Source organism: Saimiri boliviensis, chromosome 14, assembly GCF_048565385.1.
Source record: "Saimiri boliviensis isolate mSaiBol1 chromosome 14, mSaiBol1.pri, whole genome shotgun sequence".
Taxonomy (NCBI): Eukaryota; Metazoa; Chordata; class Mammalia; order Primates; family Cebidae; genus Saimiri; species Saimiri boliviensis.
Window position 1 is genome coordinate 86,960,944 of NC_133462.1, and position 25,394 is coordinate 86,986,337.

Consider the following 25,394-nt stretch of genomic DNA (forward strand, 5'->3'; position numbering starts at 1 on the left):
GAATGTGCCTGGCTTTGTTGCCATTAACGTTATTTTTCTATTAGAAGTACATAAGAGAGAACCAACTTGTTAGTTTTTAATTAAAAAAAATTAATGTAAATGTTCATTGACTTCATTGTGAGCATATGCATTGAGAAAGAAGTAAAGAAATTTCTTAGATCATAAAATGGAAGAGGAAGATTGAGAAGGGCTTTTCTGAATTTGAAAATCTGAGGCAAACCTTAGTAAATCTGCAATTGCGTACCTACAAGGTACCACTACGTAAAATGTGATAGGCAATTGATACGGTGTGGCTGTGTCCTCACTCGATTCTCCTCTTGAACTGTAGTTCCCATAATCTCCATGTGTGGTGCGAGGGACTTGGTGGGAGGTAATTGAATCACGGGGGTGGTTACCTCCATGCTGTTCTTGCGATAGTGAGTGAGTTCTCACGAGATCTGATGGTTTTATAAGGGGCTTTTCCCTCACTTCACTGTGCACGTCTCCTTGCTAATGCCATGTGAAGAAGGACATGTTTGCAGTCCCCTTCTGCCATGAATGTAAGTCTCCTGAGGCCTCCTCAGGCCTTCATAACTGTGAGTCAGTTAAATTTCTTTCCTTTATAAATTACCCAGTCTTGGATGTCCTTATAGTAGTATGAGAACAGACTAATACAGCAATCAAGACTTTGTTGGCCCAGGATGTTCTTTTAAAAAATTATTTCTTTAATAGATGAGGTCTCAATGTGTTGCCCAGGCTGGAATAAAGTGGCACAATCATGGCTCACTGCAGCCTGACCTCTCAGACTCAAGCAGTCTTCCCGCCTCAGCCTCTGAAGCAGTTGGAACTACAGGTGCACTCCACTGTGGCTGGCTAGTTTTATTTTTTGTTTTGTTTTTTTTTTGAGACGGAGTTTCGCTCTTGTTACCCAGGCTGGAGTGCAATGGCGCGATCTCGGCTCACCGCAACCTCCGCCTCCTGGGTTCAGGCAATTCTCCTGCCTCAGCCTCCTGAGTAGCTGGGATTACAGGCACGCGCCACCACGCCCAGCTAATTTTTTGTATTTTTAGTAGAGACGGGGTTTCACTATGTTGACCAGGATGGTCTCGATCTCTTGACCTCGTGATCCATCCGCCTCGGCCTCCCAAAGTGCTGGGATTACAGGCTTGAGCCACCGCGCCCGGCCTGGCTGGCTAGTTTTATTTTTTCAGAGCGGGGTCTTACCGTGTTACCCAGGCTGATCTTGAACGCCCGGATTCAAGCAGTCCTCCTGCTGCAGCCTCCCAAAGTGCGAGGATTAAAGGCATGAGCCACCATGCCTGGTCTCCAGAATGTTCATGATGTGCCACAGACACTTCACTTTTTGCATTACTTGGCTGGCTTCCGGAATATGATTTCTGGTTTTTCGGTTATTATGAAGCGTTTTAAAATAAATATTATACTCTGTCACATTTTTCACATTAAAATCTAAGTCTTCAAATAATGCTAAACATGCTTGAAAATACTGTATTTTTTATTTGTTTATGTTTTCATTCATCAGATATTTGTTGAGCAGCTGCCAAGGCTAGGATGTTGCACTGGAAATAGAGTGATGAGGAAAGAGGACAGGGTCCTGCCCTCTTCTTAAGGCTCACTGGTACTGAAGACCAGCTAATTTTTATTGCTGTTGAGAAGTAGCTTTAAACATATTATGATGCAATACATAATCTGGTTTGCAGGATGCTGATGTGGTCATAATGGTGAGAAGATCAATATCCCTGATAGTGTGAATTTTATTTTGAAGTTGGTTGTGTAGAAGACACTTACTGGAGACATTGTTTCTTTGGAATCCATTTTTCCCATCTCACGTGTCTGCGTGAAAACCTTTGGGCTCTGAATAGAATCAGAAAAATAATGCTTATACAGGTGTGACTTTTAAGCAGGTATTTAAAAAATGTATGAGGCTATTTTACTAGGACCACGTGGAAGTTTGTGATGAAGTAAAATTTAGGCTTGTCATAAGATTTAGTTATTGATCTCTAAAAGACAGCAGAATGTTTGGGCTTGGTAACAAGGAATTCAGTGAATAAATAATTTCTTAAAACAAACTCTATGCTCTAGATACCAGAGCAGTCTTGATTTAAAGATATCTAGTATCCTTTCTTTCCTATCATTTTAAGAAGCATTTCCATGTATTGTATCGAGATGTCTGCTATCAATTTTTAACATGGTTTTCAGTCACAAAATGTTCTCATACTCCTAGAACCGAGAGATTATTCTCAATTTTTATCAGTTTACAGTCCACAATTCTTCAACCATAATTTTTCCTCTTATATGTTTCTTCGGTCTAGTGTTTCTCAATGGGATTTCTCATGATGGCCCACTAAAGAGCCTTTTAGACTTTCTTCTCCTAAACACCTTTCCACCTCACGAAATTTTAATATCATACATAAACTTTATATATATATATATATATATACTTTAGATACTGGGTATCTTTTTATAGAATGCGGCCACTTAGAGAGTCAGAAACCACAGCAAAATCCAAAATGGTTTTCACCCTCTAAGAACCCATTTTCAAGCCTTGTCAGGTGATGTCATCTCTGTAAAATGCATGCATCAGTCATTTCTCAGGGCACAAGACACATCCTGGTGTCAGGCTGTTGTGGCCACAGTGAGACAGCAGCGATCCCAAGGTCCACCACACCTCCTAGTCTTTTACCTCCCACGTGGACTCCTCTCTGGAGGAGGTCTGCACTGTGCTTTTGGCATGCGCTGTCTCTTCTCCACCCTGTTTGTCCAGCACCATCTTTCTGTTTAGATCCCAGGACCCTTCTGGACCCTGCTCCTGTATTGATTCATCTGCTGTCCCTAAAGGATTTCCATTAAGACTTCGACCACACTGCCCCTTCATGCTTAGTTTTCAAACGGTCAAAAAGATCCATATATCTTTCTGAAGCAAAATAAGAAATTCCGAGCATGACTTCATTCATCTTCCAGCTCCTCACTGCTTTTTCAGCTTCATTGCTGTGGGCGTCCTTAAACTTGCTTTCTTCCGACTAGGAAATCTGCCTCTTTTTACTGATGAAGTATAGTCGAGACAAAACACTGCCTATATATGTCCACTTGATTTTGTTTTTAAATATGATTTACTCAGTTGTTGCCTTCCTGTGTCACTAAGGAGGTTTTAAGCTTTTCTAATACCTTAGCGTTGGCTCACGCAATCGTTAGGTTTGAAGAAGGAAAGAAAGAGAAGAAATAAAATGTGTTAAGCTCTCCTATGGGACAGAAACAATGTTAGGTGACTTCATTTTTAGAGATTCAAAAAATGACTTGTGGGGCCTGCAACATGTCAGGTTTTTGCTCAGCCTCCTGTCTGGGTTTGGTGGCCTGAATCTGTGCTCTTAAAGCATTGCGCGTTTCGCTGTTACACTGTTGTGTTTTACTTCACATGTAGCTCATTTGGACAGCAAACATAAATAAGTTAGATACAGTTTCTAACTGGCAGACCTGCACAAAAGAAAAACAAAAAAGAAATAAGCTGTGGGCCACGTAGGGTGACTCACGCCTGCAACCCCAGCACTTTGGGAGGCTGAGATGGGTGGAGCATGAGGTCAAGGGTTCAAGACCAGTCTGCCCAACTTGGTGAAACCCTGTCTCTACTAAGAATACAAAAATTAGCTGACCATGGTGGTGCACGCCTGTAGTCCCAGCTACTCAGATGGCTGAGGTAGGAGAAGCACTTGAACCCCAGAGACAGAGGTTGCAGTGAGCTGAGATCACACCACTGCACACTCCAGCCTTGACAACAGAGTGAGACTCCATCTCAAAAAAAAAAAAAAAAAGAAAGAAAGAAAGAAAAGAAAAGTTGTGATTGGACTCCAATTCTATTGATCTTTTTACATTTAATATTAATTTTATATGCCATTTAGAAAGTTACATAATTCTCAAGGCTTGTGATAAAACAGTAGCAGGTCTCAGTGCATGACCTCCGATTCCCACTCCTGAGAGGCAGCATGTTCAAATCTTTAGGCTGCTTTTTTCTGTGGTTTACTTTCATATTTCTAAATAGCATGCATAAACTCCTGTGTTCTGCTTTTTGGCTTTTAGACTTTATTTCCTACTCTAGAAAATTCGAGCCCTGTTATAAATCACTTTATATTTCCAAGAGAATAATACAAAATGTTGGTGATATTAATATTCAATATTAATACGCTTTGACTATATATTACTGCTGAATTACTTAGTGAACTATGATATTATTTTTTTTGGTATTGTTTGGCTTTATTGAATTAATACTTATCTCAGGTCCTCATTCCTTCCTTCCCACCCTTTTTCTCACCCTTTCTTTCTCCTTTCCTCCTTCATTTTCTCTCTTCCTTACTCTCTCTTTCTCACCTCCCTTCTTTCCTCTACCCCCTCCCTCCCTCCCTCCCTCTCTTCCCTTCCCATTCTCCTTCCCCTTCCCCTCCTTTCCCATCTCCTTCCTTCCTTCCCTCCTTCCCTCCTTCCTTTCTCCCTCCCTTTCTTCTCTCCTCCCTTCCTCCTTTCCTCCCTCCCTCCCTTCTTCTTCCCTTCCTCCCTCCCTCCCTCTTTCCCTTCGGGGGTCATCGATCCCTCTGCTCCAGTCAGCACCGGCTTCTCTCCAGGCCTGCCATACAGGGGTAGTCTTGGGATTTCCTTCCCTCTACTCCTCCGCATACCACCATTGCCTCTTTTCTCCACAGTTCCTTAATCTCATTATTTGTAGAGTAAGAACGACTGTTAAGATACATGCCCTTGCTGGCTATCAGGAAGATGAAATGAGCATATGAGTGCACAGATAACTCAGTAAGCACCCCCGAAACAGTATCACTGCTGCAACATATACTGCTTTTATTGCTGTGTACATTTTTCTTATCTTGTCTCATAGGAATGCTTCTATGGCATAAATGAGTAGAGCAAGCGATTGCTGTAGAACGTGTTAAGAGCTTGATTGGTAATTATTTAATCATAATTATTAGATTCTTATTCATGATCAACAAGAATACAAACTTATTTCAAGATACATCAGAGCAGATACCACCTCAAAGAGAGGCGATTCTCTTGCCTCAGCCTCCTGAGTAGCTGGGATTACATGCACCCGCCATCATACCTGCCTAATTTTTGCATTTTTGTAGAGACGGGGTTACGCCATGTTGGCCAGGCTGGTCTTGAACTCCTGACCTCAGGTGATCAGCCTCCCAAAATGCTGGAATTACAGGTGTGAGCCACCATGCCTGGCCACCTTTTGGTAGTGTTCGACATTTTGTGAACTACAATCCACTCCCTCAGTATTATTTTGAACAAAACTATGGGACACAAAATAATGAGTGGCTATGTGGAAAAGAAGAACTCTCTTATCTGGATTATTCAGTTAATTGGTTAAACAGAAAGGCTCCAGATCAAATGGATTTAGACATTACTTTGAAGTTAGCATAGTTCTGCGGTGTGGAGGACACGCACACATATGTGTACATTTTTTTAAACAAAGAGCTAAATGTAAGTTTGCTTTTCATTGTCATGTTTGATTCAGTTTTAAAAATCATATTGATGAGATAACTTTAGGTCACTTGGAAGATATCAAAATAATATAAACCCCAGCATGAGGTGTTTGTTGAAGAGAAAGCAGGATTCCTGATGGAAATAATTTGAGTTTTAGATCCTGGTAGGCCCTTGTCCTTTGTAAAGCTTTCATGGTAGCTTTATGAGCAATCTCTGTGTCACCATTAGGAACAGGTGCCGTCTCTCCATCTAAAAATCTAAACGTGTGTGTGTCTGAATGTGGGGGCCCTGGCGTGCCTCGTAACTGCTCTGCTTTTTGTTTCATCTGCTCCTTTGCTACCTTTCTATTCACAATTAATTTTGTATTGAACACATATGCTTTGATAACACGTAAATGCTTGTCTTTGACATAAATGAAACGAATAATTCTACACTGACACAAATGGCCTACTTAAAAAAAATTGTAATCTCTTCCTCAGTTTGATTTCAATAAACCTAATTAATTTTGAATATTCATTTATGTTGTGTCTACCTAAGGCACATGTTACAGCAGTTTGATATTACTTGGAACAAACCTTCCTCCAGCCTTTTCAATTTGTCTGCGCTGTGTGACATTAAACAAACATCAGTCTCTCACTTATGTTTGTCTCGAAGCAGGTAGTTGAAAAGGGAACAGAACAAAATATTTTCAATTGGGAAATATAAATTTTGAAAAGCTAGTCTAGCATAGACGGCATGCCTGATTTCATATACTGCCTTCCATTAACTCCTCCTGAGATTAAGGAGGATCGATTCAATGGAGAGTGTAGAAATTGAATATGCATTTTATGCAAAGTATACTGCTCAGTTTCTTAGGAGCTTCCGGCCTTAAAGGGTATGTGGCGAGTAGTGAAATTCTAGTTTGTGAAAAAACACAGTTTGATACAGAATAATTTATTGGTAAAAATACCGATGTTAGCATTTACAAAAATTATTGTGTGCTTACTGTTTCAGGAGCTCTATGTACTTCTCTGGTAATATCTCATTTAATCCTTAAAACAATATTATGGGGTAATGTTTAATGTATGAGTTTCATAGATGGGTATAATGTTTAATAGATGAATATAATGAAGCACAGATAGGTTAAATAATTTGTCCAAACTAGCTTTCAAACAAATGCATGTCTGATTCTGATTCTGGTTGCAGTTTCTGGAGTAAAATAACAAACAAATCGCGTAGACTAAATACAAAGAAAAAAAGTCTAGGTTTTTTACACATGATACTTAAAAATATTCCTTCTTCTCTGTTATGTAAGAACTCATTAAATTAAGATAAATTAAATCCAGAATAAAATATGGAAATAGGAAAATAGAAGGAACTTGAGGAAAATATAAAGCTTTAAACAACGAAGAAACTCAAATTCAGATACAGAAAAATCGAACATAGCTGAAAGTATAGTTGTTTGTTCATTAACACATTGCTGTGACTCATCCAAGATAACAAATTTTAATTAGCAAATGAAGCTAGAGCAAGAAGGGCATGTGGCTGTTTAAGAGCTGGAGAGGAGAAAAAATATCTTTAAATGTAGTCTTTTAACACAATTCTAATCATGTCACTTCATTCATCTAAGTAGTATCATCTAGGCACTGAGGATAATGTTCTCTATGCAACTTGGATACTGATTTAGTGGCCTTATGTAAATAATGCATTGTTGATATAAAAGATGACAGCAGAAGTGCTTAATATTAATGTTTGGCATAGATTTTCTTAGTAGGTAAAATTTAAGGGAAGAAAAGCAGACCTTGACGATACACATGCTAGCGAGATGCTGCCATGGTGCCTAGCTTCTTTGATTATCCACTGTTGAGAGAAATAAAAAAGGCTCTTCAGAAACAAAATTAAGTATCGTGGGGAAGCCAAATTTGATCTGGATTTCAAAATTTGTTTAAAAGGGATAAAATCTTAGAGACTATGCTTCATAAGATTTCCCAGTGGTCATAGGTTGGTTTTTACTAAATAATAGTTTTGTGGACTACTTTTTTTTTTTATCAAGTTTTATCACTGATTTTCTCATAAAATTTAGATTCAAACAAATGACAATATGTTATCAATACAGGAAGTAACCATGGGTATACGCAGGGGAGAATTTCAACCCATCTTGATAAAAGAGAGATTTTCTCTACAGAACAATAATACTATTCTCAGTAGTAAAGAGTAGAGCTTCTGACAGACATTTTGTCCGTTTTCTCTTGAGTATTATGGTTTGGAAGAAGAATATTCAGCAATCTGAACAAGAATGAAATATACTTGTATCTTGTTTACAATGAAAACATACTTGTCTGGATTAATGACTGAGGTATCAGTAGAAATTGTGAATTGTTTTCTTTTTTGCTGCCAATTACTTTCTTTTCAGAAAATGATTTCAAGTACTGCTAACATTTAAGTCAAGAGGAAAGGTCTAAGTTAAAAAAGTGTCAGGTTTAGCAAGGAATATACTCCAAATATTCCATGATTGGAAGGCTACGAGACTTTTTGGAAGGGTTTATATATGCTCCTTCTATTCAGTAGATTAGCAAAATGTATCATTTGTAAGCCCGGATGCCTGCCAGCTAGCAAGCTACCTCAACTCTCTCAGTAAGTATGAGGATAGATAGAAAAGGAAAATCAACTCCCAGGTAACACCATAGTTGATGAGGATGGAAGTCAGAGAACCAGTAGGGAGGAGCATGGTGGCAAAGACGGCTTGTCAGTTTCATGGACTGTGTGTTTAACAAGGGGATAATTTTGGGGTCCATTTGTAGGATGGAAACAAAGGCCTGAAAAATGACAGCATCTCATGGCATCAGAGAGCTCCGAACAACAGACTGACTAGGTGATTTTGCAGTCAGCCTTACCATCTGCTTTTGAGTTTAGAGAAGGAAGATGCATGTGAACTTTTCATCATCCTTCTAAGATGTGAAGAAAACAATTTCAGCTGTGAATATGCGTTGCTCACACATGCTGTTTTCAAAAGAAAAAAAATGTGTGAATGGAGAAACATTTTATGAAATGAAATTCATAGATTTCATGTTACCATAAGAATATACTACAGTATATTTTAGAGCAAGTGGTCTGAACTTCTGGGGAAATTCTGAGCTTGTTCAAATTGGTTGTCTAAAGAGTTATTCCTACATGCCAGATCTGCAGGACAGAATCACATCTTTAGTTTCTGCAGATTGTCACAGAAGCTGATGAAAGGTTAACTTCGTAAGGAACGACAAATCATAAGTGCATGGTGAATTGTCTATTTTCCTAAACATTCACCATAAATTATGTGTCATAGCCAGTATGTCAGATTGAAAAAATGGTAAGATTAATTTTTTTTGCTTTTTCTTTTAATTTTACACCTACATATGCATATATATTTAGAATATGATTTGGTGTTCGAAATTGTTCTTAGCTATTTAAGGACATCTCTTTCAAATACTCTTAATTTAAAATTTTAAACATGAACAAGAAATTAATTCTGAGTTACTTAGGTTTTCCTCTGAACTAAAGACAATTTGAAAATCAGCAAATCTTTGGCCCCGGACAAAGGCAAGCAATGAAAGAAAAAATAATCTAGGTCATGAAATTTGTTACAATGATTTGACAGAAGATAACTAGTTCTGACAGATTTTTTTTTTCCTTTTCAGTGGAATTTTTTATTTACCATCACCAAACATTTGCTTCTGAATCAAAAACTATATGATAGGTTGCTATGCCTTGATATGAAAGCTAAGTTTCAGAATGCCTAGACTGTAGTGCCTGTTCTGTTAACTCCATGTTTCGTAAATGTTTGTTGAAATGTATATACATTTGGAAGCTGAACAAAAAGTGCTACATTCACATGTCTGCAGTAGCAAGGCCGTGGGCCAGGCAGATGTGCAGTGAACCCCCTGGAGAAGGACTCCAGCCAAACAAACAGCACATGCCCGTCTGAAGGCTGTGTGTTGCTAAACCTGAGACTGTCTTAAATATACCAGAAAGAACACTGACATTCTGCTGGCAGATCTACGTTTTTCAGAGCTGCTTAAAATCAAGTTTTTAACATAACTTTTAGCAGTGCTTAGACATTGCTTCGTGCGTGCGTGTGTGTGTGTGTGTGTGTGTGTGTGTGTGTGTGTGTGTGTATCTTTAAAAAATATTGCATGGACAAACAAAAGATTTCTGAGGTTCAGATCGATGTAGGAAGTAGTCATTTTTCAGTTTCTATATTAAAGGTCCAAGATCTGTGTGTGTGGTGTGCATATGTGATACTGTGCACACAAAGTTTTCTATTTTTTGGACTATCACCTGTATCTTAGAAGCATTTTGTAATTTTAAGTCCATCAATATTCATGTTTTGAGGAGACTTTTTTCTAATAGTTCTCTTTTTTTTCTTGAGGCAAACCTTGAAAAGTTTATAATTATTAACAACACAACACAGGTCTTTAAAATCTGTTTGCTTCTTAGAAAATCAAAGGAATTAAACATTTCAATGCATTCTCTTTACCCTCAAAGTGTTTCTCAGAAAAAAAAAAAAAAATTCTATTGCTATTGATATTGCCGTGGGACAAAGTGTAACTCCGGGGAAGGAAAGCAGGGCCCGGGATAAACAGTCATTTGAATGATTGGTTCCCTCATCTCGACTTCACAGGACACTAATGCAGCTCCAAATGGCAAGTCATTCTTGGGGACCTCATTCTTTGAACGGGATGGGGGCCCACTTTGAGGAAAGACAAAATCAAGTGTGTGGTACGCATGAGTATGTCATTTGAAATAGACCTTTAAGGACCTGGAGGATTTCAGATACCGCTGTTTCTAGACGAGGACGGGCTGAGACACATCTGGGAGTGAGAAAGGGACAGATCCCAGTTTGTCTGAAACACAGGGTTAAAGGAGGAGGGAAGAATGTCAAAGGCAATATTAATAGCCACGATCTAGTCTAAGGGTTCTCGTATTGCTTATCTCTATATACCGCGTATTTCTTTCTGAAGGCAGATACGTCTCTTCCTTTTTTTTCTATCATGTGTGATATTGTCTAGATGAAACTTGTTGATTTGACCCGATCTGACTTTAGATGTCCAGCTTTCAAGAGGGTTTTTATAAGTACAGTCTATTTATTATAGTCATTTTAGTACTAACAGCTCTGACCCAGCCTTTTTTACAGATTAACCTTTTTGGAAGAGTCAGAGTGGACATGTTACATTTTTCTTATCTTTAATCATGCATAGATATAACTTGTCTTGACATTTGGATTTTTCTTTTGGTTTGTGACAATATGTACAATTGTATCTAAGATTTGACGTCAGGAAATCACAGGGAAGAACATATATGGTGCTTTAGCTCATGTTCCTGTTATGTTTAAGGAGTAGATACAAGAGGGCTGAGACTGTGTATTAGTGAAGCTCTCCGATTTGGGGATTCTGTAGTCCATTTGTACACGTATTCCAGCACTGAATAAAATGAGCTGGTAACAATTCCCACAAGTACCTGACAGGACACGAAGGCGAAACAATGCATTACACATGAAGATCAAAATTCAAATACCTTTAGCCTTTTCCCTGTACATTACACCGTTCTTCATGGGCTTGTAACAGCTTCTCGAGGGAACCATCAAACTGAACAAGCCCAACTGTGTGGTGCCCGTATAAAACCATTTTATTTACATCTTTCTCCCCTTGTCCCTTTATGTCATTTCGATGAGACTGATCCTTTCCCTGCCCCTTCTGAAAATGGCCGTCCAGTGACTGTCCGGTCTTCCTATCACACACACAGACTCCATTTAGTAATTAGGCTAATTAGCGCACATAATGGTTCAAGTTCTCTACATGGTTTAAGACAAGATCTTCCTTCCCCAGCTCAGGCCTGTTGGGAAGCTGGGTGTGTAGTTTGAAGATTGAGAAGGCTTCTCTTTTTGGAGACTTGAGCTCTCTCAATGAACCCCATCCGGTTTAGGGGTCCCTTTTCATACCCCAAAGCACTCTCCTTACTTACTTCCATCTTCACACTTACCTGCTTTATTGTACTTAACTATTTCTCCTCCTTATATACAAGGACTTAACGTTTTCTTCATCCTTGCTTTCTCAACTCCATGGGAGTAGGCACAGAGGAGTGACGTGGGCACAGGTGAGCATATGCTGAATGAATACACTCGTCGCTGGAGTTCTCAAACCCCTTGCAGAGTGTCTGAGAAAGTCAGATGCCCTGATTCCACCTGGGAAATTTAGTTCCAGTACATTTGAAAAGTTCCACCGGGGGTCCCGATTCTCAGCAGGGGTGAGAACCACTGAGCTAGATATTCCTTGAGTTTTTGCAAACTTAATAGCGTCAATAAACTCTAATTAAGGGATATTACATTTTGACCTAAACATGAGTTGCATAATAAGAAAGAGTAGGATGTTTCTCCAGTTTTTCCTCATTCTGGGTAAGATTATTAAAAATGCCCTCTATCTTTTATGATTGATAGATATTGATTTCAATATAAATCCTTCGGAGAACTATGCCCGCTTTCCCAGTTATTCTGTTTTAATAAGGTTTATTCTGGTGGTTAGAAGTTTAAATGTGTCTTTACCTCAATATATTTTTACTTTTAAGGAAAGAAAAGAAAATGAAACTCCTATAAATATACCACGATATTAAAACAACGAAACCACAGCACTGTGATGCAAATTGTTCCTTCTCATATTTAACCTGTAGGTGTGCTGTTCATTTAGTAACTTCATCGAATCTCTTACAAGTTATTCTCCTTAAGAATTTTTTTAAGAGAAAAAGGGGCAAAAAAGAAGCTGTAAAAATTGCAGAAGACCTTTAAAGTAGATGGTTTACTAAGTACACTTATTATTTTAAAAAGAGGAAGTTTGTTATATCCCAATGTAATATTTTTTAAGGATCGACCCAACCTTTCTTTCATTATTCAATGAACATTCATTGTGCATTTAAAAGGCATACCATACATTGGGTTGTCATAAAAAGACACAGATCTGCTGGATGTTCAAAACGCTTGTTAAAAAATTCTTTCTGATTTTATACTTTTTAATTTTCAGGTAGAGTAAGCAGGTGTCTTGGAAACATGGAATCATTACTGATAAGTAGTGGCCTCATATGCCCATTTTATTTTTTGATTCCTTTGTATGAAATGCCACAGTGCTTTAAGTTCTTTATATGGAGGCACTGACCTTTCCATTAGTGTAAGATGACTTGGAAGTATAAATGTGCCTTTGTTTTTATAAGCTTTTCTATATTTTTGTTAATAAATATTTATCATCTAATTACATTTAAACATTAAATCCCCCTTTAAAATGCCCTGCAAATGATGTTTGTTTTTAAAACAATATTTATGTACTAATTTAGATATGTTGTGTATGTGTGACTTAACTGTTTATAAAAATAACTTGTTTGCTCTTTAAAGATACTAACTGAACTGTAATTCTTAAATTGACCTCCGTTACATGGTTTAGGAAATCAAGCGTTCTTAACCTTTTATTCAGATATTCTAATCATCAGGGTGAAGCTTACGCTGTGGAATGCTCCATCTCTAATGTATTCTTTATCTCTCCATTTCTCTATATTAGGCTAGTTTTACAGTCTCTAGCCCTCATTGCCAAACCGCACCATACTGATGCCAGATTTTTTTTAAACTAGGCTAAATAATATGCTTACTTCTTTTCTTTTCACTTGTGAAGAATGCAGGTTATAATTTATATTACACTGTGAAATGTGCAAAATTCAATAATTGTAAAGCTCTCGGATGCAATTATGCTCTTTAGATGATGTCATCATAAAGTTATAACATAGATAACATTACAGGAAAATGAGGGCCATGGGACATGTTAGCTGAGAGATAATAAACGAGGCAAGAAACAGCTTACCTATTATGGCAAAAAAAAGCGCAAGTTTATCTTTCTTTTATATTTTACCAAATGCTTTTACTTAATGCAGGAACAAAAAGCATTTTCAATAAGGCTACCGTAAGGAAGCTTTGAGATTGCAATATTTGAGCACAGACTACATTTTTTTTTTCTGCTGCAGACTTTAGCTGAGGTTTCACAGTTTTATTTTGTCCAGTAACTTAATGTCTTGATCATTAAATTCTGCAAGTGGTTTACCTAGTTTGTATATTTAGGGAGATTCTGGGACATCAATACATAATTCATCTTTTTTATTTTTTTGTCTTTTTACTCTTTCACTTTGTTTTCTCAGAACAAACATTGGGAAAATAGAAATTGCAGTTTTATTATGTTGAACCTCCCATTTCCATGTTTAAAAGACTGTCTTCCGAATTAAGAAGACAACGTTTTTATAAAGATCCTAACTTGTTCATGAAACACTTTGACCAGAATAAAACCCACTAACATGAAAGCAGTGGTCGGATAGAACAAGTCATTGGGGGGATGGTATTGTAGTGAGGGAATAAAGGGATGATAGAAGAGGGTGGGCTTCAAAGATCCGAAGTTCTGAGTGTCAGTTTTATTTGATCTTGCCCAAGTTTCATGAGATTTCTTTGATCTTTTCTTTCTTATCTGTCAGTTGGAGATGTCAATGTCACAGGGCTGTAGCCAGGACTCGGTGAAGTACAGCATGTCAGAAGCATGTGCACAGTTCCTGTACCTAGGGAATCTCAGGCAGGAAAAGATTGAAATTCCAAAGAAATTGTATCTTCTTCTGCATTTGTTCTTGAGCTCTTTTAGGACATACATTAAAAAGCATGTACAGCAGGTGTGCAATCATGATCCTCAGGTCTTTGCATTTAAAAGAAAATCATATGCAATTAAGAAGTAAAGATTTTTGTGATGCGTGATAATTTATTTGTAGAACTCTTGGACTGTAATAGAAACTCTCTACCCCATACACTCAAAGGCCACCTGGATTCCACTTATCCAAAAGGTGTCTATTAACCACTTAGTCTGTGTCTGGCAGAGCGTTACGGAGGAGGATGGAGGTGGGAATGCGGAAAACACACAGTGTCAGACTGCAGCTTTGAAGCAATATTTTGGGAAGCCAGGACATTAACCAAAACCATTTATAAAACAACTATGCATTATATATTTGTGTGGATTTTTTTATTGTACTTTTGGTTCTGGGGTACCTATGCAGATAATGCAGGATTGTTGCATAGGCACATATATGGCAAGGTGGTTTGCTGCCTTCATCCCCCTCATCACCTATATCTGGTATTTCTCCCCTCATTATCCCTTGCCACCCTCCCTACCCCCCGCTGTCCCTCTCCTAGCCCCCCCTCCCACTGACTGCCGTGTGTGATGCTTCCATCCCTGTGTCCACGTGTTCTAATTGTTCAACACCTGCCTATGAGTGAGAACATGTGGTGTTTGGTTTTCTGTTCTTTTGTCAGTTTGCTGAGAATGGTGGTTTCCAGATTCATCCATGTCCCTATGAAGGACACGAACTCATCCTTTTTTATGATTGCATAGTATTCCACGGTGTATATGTGCCACATTTTCTTTATCCAGTCTATTGATGGTGGACATTTGGGTTGGTTCCAGGTCTTTGCTATTGTAAACAGTGTGTGGAATTTTATTGCAAAACCATGTTGCTAAAATTTAGGGGTCAGAAAAGATTCTAAGGTAGGATTAAATTAGTAATTTGTAAAAAGCCTCAATCAGAGTGACTGGTACTGAGTAGAAGCCCAGTACACAGTAGGTTTTTTAAAGAAATACATGTTGTTATCATATTTTTTCTAAGAAATAGGAAAACATTAAAAAAGACAGTCTTAAAAGTAAGCCAAATGCCTCTTTCTTTGTGGTGCTTTATTGAATATCCAGAGGCTCTTCATTTATTTCTGCTATGTGCTTCCACAGATTTTGACCACACATCTGCTAGTGCTCCCCACATGCAATATGGCAATGAGTGTTGTATGCTTCTGGGTAGAAAAAAAACATTCCTCAGAGCAGCTGGTAAGAGTCTATGTGGTCATATAGTCTTTGTCACAAACACAAGGTCTAGAACATAATCGTTCTAGAACACTTAATGTTTTCCTATTCATTAATCATTCATTAATGAATATTTAGATAATGGATTTTGAGCTAGGCATAGAAAGAAATATTAATCTGCATTTGTGATGGGGTGGGAGGGCATGAAGTCACCTGAGGAATGGGAACAATCTTGTGGAGATTGAAATGGACATGACATTTTGTTCATTCATTCAACAAACACCTGTGTGCCAAACACCTGAGTAAAAGCAGATACAGCTTCTTCCTCTGGGACTTACAAACTAGTGGGAGAAATCAACTTTAATCAAACAGTCAAAAGAGTAAATACACATTTGTAACTGTGATAAATGATACAAAAGAGAGGGCCATGGTTCTCTGAGACAGTCTGACTTGGTCACAGAGACAGAGTATATGTGAAATTAGGGGAGAGCATTTCTACCAAAAGAAGTAGTGTGTGCAGATGCCACTCAATGGTCTAAAAGAAGGCTGTGAGGATGGAGGGGTACAGTGGTGGGATGATAGACTGAAGAAGCAAGTGGGGACCAGATCATGTAGGGATTTTTTTTTTTTTTTTTTTTTTTGAGACGAGTCTCTTTCTGTTGCCAAGCACCAGGTGGAGTGCAATGGCACAATCTCGGCTCACTGCAACCTTCACCTCCCAGGTTCAAGCAACTCTCCTGCCTCAGCCTCCCGAGTAGCTGGGACTACAGGTGTGCATCACCATGCCCAGCTAATTTTTTTTTTGTACAGACGGGGTTTCACCATGTTGGCCAGGATGGTCTCTATCTCTTGACCTCGTGATCCACCTGCCTCAGCCTCCCAAAGTACGTAGGGCTTTTTAAGCCACAGCCAGGAGCGCTGACCTTCTTATGAGAACAATCCAAACCATTGAGAAACCCTGAGTCCTAAATGACTGGTGTAGGAGTCCAGCAATCATCAGTTTTCCTGTTGGCATTTTGCAAAGCTCATGTTGGCTGCAGAGTGATGACTGGGGCAGAGCCAGGGTCGATTCTGGTGGAGGGATTGAGAGGCTTCTGCAGCCATGCAGCTGAGAGATGACGGAAGCCTGGATGCATGCGTAGTGACTGAAACAGAGGAGATGGACACAGCAGTACACACCAAAAAATGACAACTTCACTACAAGTGATTCAGCAGTGCTAGGAATTCAGGTTGAATAGGAAATAGTGGGGTCAAGTGGTGCGGGGTTCAGCCTATTGGGCCACATAGATCAAACCCAATACCTATGCTCATTGGCATCTCTTCATTTACCTGCGTTTTCCCTTTAATTCATTTACTCAATCATTTATTCATTGAATCATCCATTCATTCACTCGCTATTTACTGAGCTCTTACTATGTGCCAAGCTTTACACCAAGTACTCCAGCAAACCTCAACTTTCCTTTCCTCTGTCTCAATTTATCCTAGCCTTTCTTAACAAAGTACAAAAAATATTTCTTCTTCCAAGAGCCCTTATTGGCCTTCCCAGTTACGCATAAGCAGCCTTCACTCATCCTTCCCCTGTTTAGAAACAGCGCAACCCTTATGCATTATTTGACTTCATCAGTAGGTGTTAAATCTACAGCTTCCTTTTGACACTTGGTTCCTCACTTGAACAGAGATCCACAAAATAAAGGCACATGGTAAATGATTATTCCACTGAGCGAAGCTAAATTAAAGAATACACAGGCAGGAAACTTCACAAAACAAAATTAAATTATCTCCAATTGATCATCAGGTTCTGCTGATGCTCCTGGACTTCTTTATTATTACTATTTTTGGTCAATGATTTATTTTTCACGTAGAATTGTAAAACACTCCATTCCTTGTGATTGTGCTGGTTTCAGAAATCTCTGGTAATTTGGTTCACCTAACCTCCCTTGTGACACATGGGTCTTTCATCAAAGCCGCTCAGTATTCTGCCGAAGCAGCTCATACCAGCTCAGCAAAGGCAGTTGTTCAGATCTTTTTCTAGCTCCTAAATCAATAATTGACTTTAGTAGCTTGAAACTGGCGATGTTGGGAATATTTTCACCAGGGAAATTGGCAAATGCTACACATCAAGGTTTCGACTTTTCCCTCTGGGAAGCCAGTCATTAATGACTTTCTAGCACACCATTGCTTTGAACTTACCCTGCAAAACAAAACAAAACAAAATTAAGATTAATGGGTCTGATGTATTCTTAAACATCAAACATGATGAGTGTGTGAGCATATGTGTGTGCAGGTTGAAATGACAGCGAGCTATGTGTTAGACTTAAGGAAAAATAGTGAAATTCTGTTATTCTCATCTTCATTTTCTGCTTCATTCATTCATGCACTCATTCAACCAACACAGTTACTGGTGCATATAGCAGGCAACAGTTTCTTTTATCAAATCAGACACAATCTAGTTGGTGAGAGACAAGAACAGAATTTCCTGTACCACATTATGAGCATGGATTCTGAACTGAAGTATAGGCCATGTAGATGAAGGGAGGAAAAACATTTAAGAATTATATAGGAAGTAGTCCAGGTGTAGTGGCTCACACCTGTAATCCCAGCACTTTGGGAGGCTGAGGCAGTTGGATCAGAAGGTCAGGAGTTCAGGAGCAGCCTGGCCAACATGGTGAAACCCCATCTCTACAAAAAATACAAAAATTAGCTGGGCGTGGTAGTTTGTGCCCGTAGTCCCAGCTACTGGGGAGACTTAGGCAGAAGAATGGCTTGAACCCAGGAGGCAGAGGTTGCAGTGAGCCAACCTCATGACACTGCACTCCAGCCTGGGTGACAGAATAAGACTCCCTCTCAAAAAAAAAGAAAAAAATTATATAGGAAGTAAAACAAGCTTATTTGGTAACAGGTGAAAGAGAGGAATTGGGGATAATTGGCAATTTTCTAGATTGTGCAGGTGGGTGGATGGTTGTCTGTTCTCTAAATACAGGCTGAGAAATGGGTTGAAGGAATGGGTGGGTGGAGCAGGCAGAGGTGAGTGAAGGAGGTGGGCTCCATTTGAGACATGTTAATTTGAAGTTATTTTGGAATCTTTAGAAGGCAGTTTGCAATACATGTGTGAAAATTGGAAAGAGATTGGGCGATAGTGATTTAAAGTCATTTTCCTGTGGTAGTAATTAAAGCTGAGTGAGAATAAGAGGGAGTGTTAGTCAGGATCCTAGCAGGAAGCAGATGTCACACTCAAATGGGATAATTAAGGAGAATTTGATGACAAGACTATATATAAAGGTTGTGGGCAGGATTCAGAAAACCAACTGAGATGATGAAACAGACCAAGACCAGCAACCATTGCCTCTCCGAGGCCTGGAGGGTGGAACGGAAGGAGAATTCACAACATGGAGATGTGGGAGCTGAATCTGTGAGCATGGTGGTAGGAGAGAGTTGCCCATGGGGCCTTAGCCTCATTAGAAGAGCTTAGCCACTGCCAGCCCACAGCCTAGCAGGGAAGGAGCCCGGGAATATACAGGCTGACCTCCGTCTCTTCCCACCATCTTATCTTCAGCCTCCAATTGGCCAAATTCATCATGAAGCCAAAGGGCAAGGAAACACCTAGAGACTTCGTAGAGGTCATTCTCCTGGGGCCCAGGGCAGGGTCGAGAAGGATGGATACTGGAATCGTGGTCTTGGCATGGCACCTGGAAAATAACCAGTGAGAGGATGATCCCAGGAGACTGAGACAAGATGGAGCCTCAAGAAGCACCCACACTGAAGAGACAAGGAAGTGGAGGGTCGTGAGAAGTGGCACCCAAAAAGATTAGGTGAGTGACTGGTTTTGCTGAAAGAAAAGGCAATGTTCCGAGTAAGAGGAAGCAATGTGGTCACATAGGCAGGATCAAATGATAAAAGTCCAAAGAGTTCCCAGCAAAGTAGCCGTTTAGAGTCCTTGGTGACTGGTTTTTATCTCACGTTGTGATTTGAACACGTGAGATGATTAAATTGGTGGAAGCCTCGGGAGCAAGTCTGCAAACCTCAGCGTCATTATTTGTGCACCTAACAGGAAGATGGGGGTAGAAAGTTTGCCACCTGTGTGGTAGACTCCTCCTCACCCCGTGTACCTCCTGTTCCATCTGTGACCCTGACTCTATAAGGGCATGCTCAAAAAAGAAGAGACAGGTCATTGTCAGCTTCAAGCCATCATGACAGTATCCAAGGAAGGCAGACAGTGAGAATGGTTAAAGAAGCAGTCTGCTCCTTTCTGCAGCCCCCTTGGGGTCTGACAGTAGCAGACGAAAGAGCAAGACTTTGGTATTCTCCATTTCAGATACAGTGGTGGGTTATTTATTTATTTATTTATTTAGAGACAGTTTCGCTCTTGTTGCCCAGGCTGGAATGCAATGGCACAATCAAGGCTCACTGCAACTTCTGCCTCCCGGGTTCAAGTGATTCTCCTGCCTCAGCCTCCCGAGGAGCTGGGATTACAGGCATCTGTCACCATACGTGGCTAATTTTTGTTGTTGTTGTTGTTTAGTAGAGATGGGGTTTCACCATGTTAGCCAGGATGGTCTCGATCTCCCTACCTCAGGTGATCCGCCTGCCTGGGCCTTCCAGAGTGCTGGGATTACAGGCGTGAGCCACCACGCTCGGCCACAGTGGTGGATTATTTTACATAAAGGATTAGCAACAGTAGTCTTGGTCTGGTGCAGTTGAGTAGATATTTCAGAGTGCAAAATACGGGCTGCTTGTGAATTGACAAGGAGTCAGGAATCATAGCCTGGGAGATACTTTATAGAAGAAAGATACGGTCATTGTATTTAACAGGAAATGTCAAAAGAGTAGCCCTTTGGAGTATGAATGAAATGCATATAACACAGGGAACAGTACATAGCAAACATTCCATACATATTCGTTGAATAACATCAAATTTTATAAAGATGCAATAAAATTTAGTCATAAGAATACTTGACAGAGAAAAATGTTTTCATCTTACACTGTTTGACACCTTACCAAAAGATCAGTGAAAGTAATTTTTCTCTATTTTAGTTTCTTGTTTTCCGTTACAAAATACAACTTCATTAACCAAACAACGACAACAAAATTTGTAATATGCCAGCATAACTCTATTTATTACCTCAATACATTTATGTTACAGACTTTACACTTATGTACATTTTAAAAATATATTATGTATTCAATTGTATATAGTGTTTCCTTTTTAGCTTTTTAGCATGAGCATTCTCCGTATTCCTTTATAATCATGGTTGGTGATTGAATTATAGCCTGTGCCAAAGATGCAAGGCGATCTTCTTAGCTGCTTCTGAGTATTTATGTGGATTAATGTTTTTCACTTTTGGAGATATACACATGAGGGCATTGTACCCAGAATTTTTTTTTCCCACTGAGTTTTGAGCTATTTCCTTGGGAAATTTCTGGCTTTCCTGAAATCAAATTCCTAGGTTGAAGAACAAAAGCATTGTGATGAATCTTGATGCAATTTAAGTACAGTTGATGTTATGAATTCTTAAGCTTGCTTTTGAGTAAATACACTTGTATTTTCTTTAGCTTTTTGAATGTCTAACAAATCTTTTGCCTGAGCAAATCCAGTAATTTTTATTTTTCAGCCTGTCAAATGAATACAGTGGTAGCTCTGGGTAAGAAGAAAATGAACAAAGTGGCTTGAAACCCATTATCCCTGAGTACAAAGTTTAAGATGACAAATACTGGTTGAACTGAATTGCATCTAGCAAGTAAGGTTATGGTACATGATTGTTAAGTCATTATCTGTGATTATTTCAATCTAATCATGATTTACTACAATTCTGTACTTCAAACAAGATCAAAAGGCTAGGTGTGATCTGCTAGTCATACCCTGTGTAACATATGCTATAAAACCAGGCTGTAATTGCTGTTAATCAGCGCTCATTGAATATGTTTCACAGCCTTTTCTTCAGCATTTTACATTGCAGAGCTCATGTGCGAGGCACATATTTTCTGTGCTTTGCTCCCTTACGCTGATGACAATGTGTTGATTTTTCATGTCTGGTATTTTTATTTGGTTAGTCTGATTGCGTTTTTCTTCTCTTTACATTTAATTATTTTCTCCCTTCTGTTAGTATTTTTTGTCCATCTTTTCGTAGTGAGTTGTTTTTTTCTTTTGTTTTTCTCCTCTAACATCTCATTAGTAATTCATTTAGGTTTTCTTAAACTTCCTACACATGGGTTCCGCCATCTTTATGCTTGTTAAACTTATTAAAGTTTGGATTGAAATGAAAGGAAATAAATTCTCAAAGTGTGTGAAAACCATTTGACTAAGTGAATAAACACCTGGACAATCTTCTAAATAGTTTTATACTGTGTACAAGGTGAAATATCTAACTTTACACATTTTAAAAATTTTTCACACTTTGATTCCAGATTAAGTAAATAGATGACCAAAATACATATATTTTCATAAACTCTTGCAAATCACCAATATGCATCTGTCTAAGTTAGGTACAACATTTACAAGTTAATAGGTATGGTTTTTATGTGACTACTAGATGCTTTTTCATTCATTGGCTAATGTGATTATAGGAAAACCACATTCAGCTTAATTTTGGGAGAACACTGATAGAGATAGTTGGCTAAGCAGTAAACTGCAAAAAGCAGTTTTCATACCTAAAATCGGAAGATTTTTTTCGCCTTCAAAATATTAAGATGTGTGTGCGTGTGTGCAAACACACACACACACACACACACAATATGTGTATATATATATATATATATATATATATATATATGTATGTATGTGCGCACACATCAAGACATGTACCCCCCCATATATATCAAAGGTCTGATTGGGGTTTAGCTTTTTGCTGTTTTCTTTTCAGCATTTCTTTTTGCTTTGGAATGTTGCTTGGTACATTGATTTTTCTATAGTAGGTGAATTTTGAGAAAGGAGTTTTCAGAGCATGAGAGCAGAGCAATGGCTAAGGAAACTTAGTTGCTTTCAATATTAAATGAATAATATAAACACATTTTCAATATATTGATGTACTGTTTAAAATCACATTACTTTTAATCAACATTGGAGTTCCTTTTAAACTAATCTCTGTCCCCTGTCTCTACTTTATACTGTGGAATCAAACTCTTCACTGTGAATGAGTGGATAAGACATTCAAAACCCTTGTATATTGAAAAGTAAAATGAAATTCATATAGTCCCTTGTCTATGAAATATTTATAGGTACCTATCATGCCAGTCAAATGCTCTGGTGTACATTAGGAATAAAATTAATTTATTTAATCTATGCAATCTAGTTTATTGTCCCCCCTAAAATAAATGCATAGGGTTCATGTGAATTGCATAATAGATTTTTTTGTTCTAGTAATTCTCCACAGATGATCAAATCTGCTTAATTGTTTTTCATTTTTAGGAAAAAGATTTTTAAAGGCTATAAAATAGCAATTAAAATGCCTGAGGATATAACGACACATGCCAAATAATGAAATTAACAAGGTTCAGGATACAATTGCCTTTTTCCTGACAAGGAAATAAATTTTTTCTCTAAAATCTACTATATGTGGACTTAAGCTGGAACAAAAATAAACCCAGTGTTCAAGTTCAGACATTGCTTTTGGAAGACAAAACCTATTATTTAAGTTGTCTGAGATCTTTACCTTTACCATGCTGTGTATTTCACAGATAGTGTCAGTTAGCACTTGAGTGTGCAAAGATTCATTTCATTCATTTAGTGCTTGTTAAATCTTATAGAAGATACAAACAGGTAGCAAACAGTGCGTGGTACCCTTTGAAGAAATTAAGCTGAAAAGGGTACCTTAATCTTTCCTTAGAAAATTTGAAATACTAATTAAACAAACTTCTAGACACTAATCCTAAACTAACGTTATTTCCATATTACGGTATCCAGATACTTCCCCTCAAGACCCAAGAAATCTTCTACTTAAATCTTCTGGAGCAGTAAAGTCATAGATGTGACAACTTATACAACCCCAGTAAGCCTCTGCTGTGAGTATAGAGTAGGAGCTGGGGACCCAGGTGTCCCTCGTTCACACACTCCTTTACAGCCATCTCTATCCTGGAAGGACGTGGCTATGAAGGTTGTCGTGAAGTCTCAATGGATCATCCCGAAACGGTTTATAGACAAGAATATGTCAGTATAATATGTTTGTGATTTGTGGATGGTGACCGTCCGGGGGGGTCTAGATAAGGAGGAGGAGGAAGACAGGTGAGAAGTTCACAATCCCATCTGGAAGTGGTCTATTTGGAGATCGTCTACTCAAGTCATTTTATAAACATTTTTCTTAAGAAAAATCCCGGAAACAGTTTGTGATTTGCTGGTCACTTCTCAGGGCCATTCAATCAGCAGGACTGTGTTCCTGCTGATCTGACATGATAGATTGGGATAGTCATTCATATTTTATATTGATATGGAAACATATTGACCCTCCTCTTCAGTCATCTGGATTTCATCTGTGTCTAATCTTATGTCATAAGATACCAGTGTGCTTTGCTGTTTGTTATGCGAAGAGTGAAAGGGGGAAAATGCTTTATATGTAGATTATGAGCAGAGTTGCTTTTGCTAACTTGCTTACACTGACCCCAGGATATCTCATTTATAAGTGCTGTGCTAGGAGGTTTACTTTGTTTACTTTGAAAAGTTGGCTTTGACATTCATTATATGAAAATGTGATGTGATAATCAGCAAGATAGAAGAACTTATGAAAATCAATTATGGTATCACTTAGTAAACTAAGGAGAAGATTGAGGTTTTATTGATACTTCAAAATGGAAAGAGAAACTGTCAAATCTAGTCAAATCTATTTTCTATCTAATGATCACAATAGTCTGTTAAATAATTTGCAAGTATTGCTTTCTAAGCCATTTTCATGGGTTCTTTTATTTTTGAATATTGAGGCTTCCCAGGATGGTATTCTTGTTTCTCTAATTAATTCAACAATTATTTATTGCGTTGTGTCCTATTTTTACCCTCTGTCTGAGAAAACACATTTCCAGTCTTGACTTTATCCTCTTCAGCTTTGACTGTCACTTCACATTGTCTTCATCCAGCTCCCTGCCGTGTCTTCAAACCTGGACCTTTATTTCTAGCTGTCTCCTCTCCACATCTCCATCAGGGACCCTGAATCCGAGACCCAAACTCATGACCCAAACTGACTGCTCCCCAAATATCACAACCTATATACTTTTAAAGAATGCTATCCTCTAAGAATAGGTTTATATTCTTATGTTAGATACTAGCTTCTATATACTAAGACTCTAAAGCGTGCCATTGCTAATTACTTCATTACTTCATTATAGGACTCAAAAGCCAGTGGATATCAGTATTGTTCCCATTTCCTTTCCATTAGTAAATGTTTAGTAAAACGTTGCAGTAAAGAAAATCACATGAAGTTATGTAACTTTTCATAAATTAAAAAAAAAACCTGCTTGGTAATACTTAATGCTTTTAAGAGTACAGTGAAAAGGTCTCCCCCGGTTGGGCACAGTGGCTCACACCTGCAATCCCAGCACTTTGGGAGACCGAAGTGGGAGGATCACGAGGTCAGGAGTTTGAGACCAGCTGAGCCAATATGGTAAAACCCCGTCTCTACTAAAACTACAAAAATTAGCCGGGTGTGGTGGCAAGCATCTGTAATCCCAGCTACTCAGGAGACCGAGGCAGAAGAATCACTTGAACCCGGGAGGCGGAGGTTGTAGTGAGCAGAGATTGTGCCACTGCACTCCGGTTTGGGCAACAGTGAGACCCTTCCTCAAAAAAAAAAAAAAAAAAAAAAAAAAAAAAAAAAAAAAAAAATTCCCATTACTGCTGGGGCATTTTCACTTGATGAAATCCCAAGGAAATACTGAATAAAGAAGTAAATAAATGCCTGGCTTGCAATTCTCACTTCAAATTAATATCTGGTGTAGGCTAGACATTTTGAAGTTTCATGTTTCTTTTTGATAAGTGTACATACTTAAAAAAATGTACTCAGAGTTTTCTGTGCTTTACTGAAAGAGTATCCTAGTGGCAGCAAATTCCACCAGGTTAATAAATTC

At 38.5% G+C, this 25,394-nt stretch overlaps 1 protein-coding gene across 5 annotated transcripts in view; it reads left to right on the forward strand.

Moving 5' to 3' along the window:
• Positions 1-25,394, forward strand: part of CHRM3 (cholinergic receptor muscarinic 3) — a 498,515-nt gene that overhangs the window by 21,124 nt on the left and 451,997 nt on the right. Inside the window, exon 2 of one of the 5 annotated variants that reach the window (XM_074385379.1) lies at positions 18,904-19,159. The exons of the other annotated variants lie outside the window; for them this stretch is intronic. The gene's annotated coding sequence lies outside the window, so the exon portion shown is untranslated. The remainder of the gene's footprint in view (positions 1-18,903; positions 19,160-25,394) is intronic. 5 annotated transcript variants of the gene reach the window in all.